Source organism: Mustela putorius, unplaced genomic scaffold (genome assembly GCF_011764305.1).
Source record: "Mustela putorius furo isolate JIRA1106 unplaced genomic scaffold, ASM1176430v1.1 tig00001826_pilon_pilon_pilon, whole genome shotgun sequence".
In the NCBI taxonomy this organism is placed as follows: Eukaryota; Metazoa; Chordata; class Mammalia; order Carnivora; family Mustelidae; genus Mustela; species Mustela putorius.
This window is the reverse complement of record NW_025421880.1, coordinates 1,031,351-1,037,361: the sequence shown is the minus strand read 5'-3', so window position 1 is coordinate 1,037,361 and position 6,011 is coordinate 1,031,351.

Sequence of the window (6,011 nt, the reverse complement as noted above, 5' to 3'; positions counted from 1 at the left end):
AGAATAGCAGGAAGCTCAGATGGATTCATTCTTCTTCTAGACTGAGCAAGAGTTTCTTCCATCAGCAGCATCAGCAACAGGGATTAATAATGATCCCAACTGATGGTAAAAATAGCCAGGGGAAGTGATTTTCTTACTCACTAGACTGAGATGAATCTTTTCTCACCCTACATACTCATACACACACACATCCACATGCAAATACTAAGAGAGACCTAGGTGGCCTGGAAGCACTGGAAGGGGAAATCATGTCACTATAAACATTCTGGCCTAGGAAGCCTTGTCCCCATGGTCTGAGACTCCCTCCCTTAGCTAGAGATAGTACTACTAGGAAAATATAACCATCCTAAATGTGTACTCCCCCCCAAAAAAGAATTTCAAAATCCAAAAAACAAAACCCACAGCCTAAAAGGAGATATAGGAAAATCCAAAATTATAATCGATACCTTCCTCATATCTTTATAAGCAACTGATGAGTATTTAGAAATCAGAGAGGATATACAAAAACAGCACAATCAACCAATAGCATCAAATTGGTATATCAAAAAGACTTCAACCAATAACAGCCAGTAGCAGAGTATGCATCTTTTCAGGAGCCTGTGGAACATTTATCAAGGTAGGCAATATCCTTACAATATTTAACAGAATTGAAATTGTACAGATTATATTCTATGACCACAATGGAATTAAAATATGAATCAACAGGAAAATCTCCAAATGGGTGACAATTAAACAACACACTTCTAATGATCTATAGATCAAAGAGGCAGTCTCTAAATAATTTAAAACAAACACATAGAACTGAATGAAAATGCAAGTTATAAAAATTTCCAGAATTTAAAATGTGCTGAGAAGAAAATGTTTACTGCTAATAACTCATACTAGAAGAGAGAAGAGATCTCACATCAATACATTCCTACCTCAAGAAATTAGAAAAAAAAATAATAGAAAAATAATCCCAAGTAAGGCAGAAGTAAAGAAATGGGAACTTAATGAAAATTGAAAATTGATGGGGAAAATCAGTCAAAAAAAAATGTGGTTCTTGGCGGGGGGGGACTAATAAAATTGGTAAATCTCTGGCTTCATTCAGGTTGCTATAACAAAATATCACAGCTCTGGTGACTTAAAAAGAACATAAATTCACATCTTATGATTCTAGAGTCTGGAAGTTTGGGATCAGAGTGCCCAGGTGGTCATCTGAGAGCCCTCTTAGTCACATATTTGCAACCACACAGCTGAAGGCTGTAGGGAGCTCTGTCAGATCTCTTTTATAAGGGCACTAATCCCACTCATGAAGCCCCTTTCCTCATGTCCTAAACACCTCCCCAAAGCCTCACCCTCTAATAATATCACCTGAGAAGCTATGTTCTAACATAGGAATTGGACAGTAATAGAACAACCATTTAGTCCATAGCAACTCCTAAGACTGACAAAAATAAAAGGTACAAATTATCCATATTTGAGATGGAAAGAAGAATGTCACAAGAAATCCAGAAGCCATTAAAAATATAATGAGGGAATACTATAAACAACTTTATGCTTATAAATTACCTTTGAAGAAATGGACCAACCTTAAATACAGACCACAACAGTGCAACCAAGATGAAATGGTTGGTTTGAATATTCTATAATCATAACCGAAATTTATTTTTTATTTGATAGCTTCTCCCAAATTATCTTCAAGCCTAGTTGAGTTTCATTGGTGAATATTATCAAATACTTAGAGATTTGGCACTAATTTTACACATCTTTTCCAGAAAATAGAAAATGAGAATGCTTCTATCACTTGTTGTATAGTATTTTATCCTGATACAGAAACCAGAAAAAGATAGAGCCAAAGGAAAAACTCATTATCTTTCATGAGTTTAGAAATGAAAATCGACAAAATATTAACAAATTGAATCCAGTAATAAATAAAATGATTATATGCTAAGACCGGTAGTGGGACTTATTCCAGATATGCAAGACTGGTTAAACATGGGAAAATAAATGACAGTAATCCATTTTATTAACCAGCTAAAGAAGAACAATCCCCTGATACACAATAGCTCAAAAAAAATGAAATAGTTATATTTAAAAAGACATATAGGAACAGAATGCTGAAAAATATGAAACTCTGATAAATATATCAAAGAGGACCTGAATAAATGAGAGACAAATCGTGTTCATGTTTTGGGAGACTTAATATAGTAAATATGTCAATTCTCAACAAATTGATCAATGAGTTTAATAAAACTCATCAAAATCCTAGCAAGTTTTTCTGTAGACATTACAGACTTATTCTAAAATTTACATGGAAAGGCATAGACCCTGGGAAACCCAAAACAATCTTGAAAAAGTAATATAAAGTGGGAGAAATAACTCCATCTGGTGTTATGTCTTACTACAGCTACAGTGATCAAGACAGTATGGCAGGTGAAGGGATAGATATATAGATACATGGATTGATAGAAAAGAATAAAGAATCCACAAATAGACCCACACAAATAACACCCAAATATTTTTATATATAAGCATGCAAAAGTCGTTTAATGGAGGAGTTAGCCTTCTCAACTAATCATACTGAAGCAATAGGACAACAATAGGCAAAAAAAAAAAAAAAAAAGAAGAAAGAAAGAAAGAGAAGAAGAAAGAAAGAGAGGAAGGAAGGAAAAAATATCAACTTTAACCACACCTTAAACAGAAAAAGAACTGATTATATAAATATTTAAATCTCTAAAGTAAAACTAAAAATTTTGGAAAATATAGGAGAAAATACTCATGATCTGGTGTTACACTTGCAGAGTTCTTAGAAGCTCTACTACCCAAAACGTATCTTTGAAGATAAAAACTAACTGTACATCATCCAAATTTTGTTTTAATTTCACTAAGAATGACTGCGTGAAGATTAGATTCTCCCTCCCTTCGGAAAACAACTCCCAGACCTTAATTTTAGGTTAGAACTATATCTATCACCTCTAAGAGTATCCTTTTGTCTCTTTGTTTCTCTCTCTCTCCCCCTCCCTTCCTCCCTTCCTTCCTCTTCTCTCTCTCTCTCTTTTTTTTTTTCCTTCCATCCTTTCTTCCTTCCTTCCTGGTTGGAGATACACACACACACACACACACACACACACACAAACACGCACCACGTTTTAATTATCTGTTCTTTTGTTGATGAACATGTGTGTTGTTTCCGTATCTTGGCTTCTGATTAGTGTTATAATAACATAGAAGGTCAGATATGTCTTTGAGACCCTAATTTTATTCTTTGTATGTACATCTAGAAGTGGGATTGCTGGATTATATGGTAGTTCTATTTTACATTTTTTGAGGAAACTTCATACTGTTTCCCATAGTGGTGCTACCATTCACATTCCCACAAACAGAGTAAAAGATTCTAATTTCTCCACATACTCACCAACATAGTTGGATTTCTGATTTTATGTTAATAGGCATCTTAACAAGGGTGAGGTAGTTGGTAACTTATTGTAATTTGGTCTGAATTTCCCTCATGATAGAAACTGTGAACACCTTTTCAGGTACTTGTTGGCAATATGTATGTATTTGAATAAATGTCTATTCAAGTCTTTTGCCCATTTTTAAATTGGGTTATTTGTTATTTGTTTATTAAATTATGGTTGTTTCTTATATCTTTTGGCTATTAAACCTTTTCAGGTATATGGTTTATAAATATTTTCTCCCATTCTGTGGGTTGCTTTTTCACTTGATTGATTGTCCATTTCCTATGAAGATTTTAGTTTGATGTAGTCCCACTTCCACTTATCTATGTTTGCATTTGCTGTGCTTTTGCTGTCACATCTATGAAATCATTATGGTAACTACCATCAAAAAGTTTCCCTCTAAATTTTCTCCTAGTTTTACAGTTTCAAGTTTTGTGTTCAAGTTTTCAATCTGTTTTAAGCTGATTTTTTTTTTTTTTGGTATGGCATAAAATAGGGAGTCCAATTTCATCCTTTTGCAAATGGACAAACTGTTTTTCCAAAATTATTTATTAAAGAGACTCCCCTTTCCTCACTATACATTTTTCACACCCTTATTTCAGAACAGTTGACTATAGATGTATGGATTTGTTTCTGGTCTCTCTATTGTGTTCTACTGGTCTATATGTCTACTTTTATGCTGGAACCATATTGTTTTATTTTATACTAGGTTTGTAATATATTTTAAAATCAAGAAGTGTGATACCTCCAAATTTGTTTTTCTTTTTCATGATTACTTCAACTCTTCTGGGTCTTTTTCTTTTTCTTTTTCTTTTAAGATTTTATTTATTTGACAGATGGATAAATACCAATGGTATCACAAATAGGCAGGGAGGCAGACGGAGGGTGGGGGGGGGAGCGGGCTCCCTGCTGAGCAGAGAGCCCAATGTGGGGCTCGATCCCAGGATGCTGGGATCATGACCTGAGCTGAAGGCACAGGTTTTAACCCACTGAGCCACCCAGGCACCCCAGGGTCTTTTTGTTCCATATGAATTTTAGGATTTTTTTTTCTATTTATATAAGAAGTACTATTGAGATTTTAATGGGAACAGCACTGACTCTGTAAATTGCTTAAGGCAGTATAGACATTTTAACAATATTGAATAAACCCATGAATATAGGACATCTTTCCACTTATTTAGCTTTTTTGAATTCTTTCATTAGTGTTATATAATTTTCAGTGTATGAATCTTTCACTTTTACTTCCTTTGCTAAGTTGATTCCCAAGTATTCTATTTTGTTATGCTGTTTTAATGGCCCCATTACATTTTGTTGATATTCTATAAGAATATGTTTAAACACCTTTATAAGATTATTAATAGAAATCTTAAATTTGGTAGTTCTATTTTATATTTTTTATATCTATCATATATTTCTGTAAAATACAGTGAGAAATGGTAATTTTTTTTTTGTTCATTATAGATTCCTGTCATTTCTTTTTTTTTTTTTTTTAAATTTTTTATTTTTTAAAAGTATTTTTCCAGATACAGTTATGGGGGAGATTACCTCTCTTAAGAACATAAGAACAGGGACACCTGCATGGTTCTGTCAGTTAAGCATCTGCCTTCAGCTCAGGTCATGATCTCAGGTCCTGGGATTAAGCCATGAATCAGGTTCTGTGATCACCTGGTGGTCTGTTTCTCTATCTCCCTCTGCCCCTCCACCCCCACTTCTTGTGCTCACTCTTTCTCTATCTCAAATAAATAAAACCTAGGAAGAAAGAAAGAAAGAAAGAAAGAAAGAAAGAAATGAGAGATAAAAATAAATAAAGAAAGAAAGAACATGCATCTTAATTTAGAAATTTTATTTCATTTGTTAGTGTAGACAGTAGCAAATAAAACACATTTATTGACATGATTGGAATTCAAATCCATATATCTTTGAAAGGCTTAGGCAAAGTCTAATGATATGGTATCAGGTAAGTTTTTTAGTCTCTACTAAGTAACATTTAGATTTCTCTATATTTAAGAAAAGAGTATGCTTAAATCAATAATAGATATCTGCCTCATTCCAAAGCCTTTGATTTCAACCACTATACAGCTGAGCTCCTATAATAGTCAAAAGGTTGCTTACAGAGGCTAAATGAAATTTATATGAAAACATAGACATTAATCACAAATTTAATTTGCTTTATAGTTGTTTTTTTATATTCAGCTTCCAGTCATTTTCTTGTGTCAACTGGTAATTAACCAGTAGATCCAATAGCTATTCAGGATTCATGTAAATTGCAAGATTATAGTCAAGATTATAGTTTGCAGCAAGCATGTATCTTAGAGTGTAGAATATTAATAAAGGGATTTCTTATTATGAAGTAGAAGTTATGATTTTTTTAGAAATTATAATTTTAAAACACTCTTATAAGAAATTTTGAATTGATAGAGGAAAGGCTAGAGAAAATAATGTTATAGAGCATTTGAAAAGTTAAATATGATCATTACTGTAATTTTGAAACAAAATTAGATTTCTTCATTAAATTGAAATGGTTTAAATACAAGATAAACAGAGACATAATCTATATTAGTTTCAGGAAAA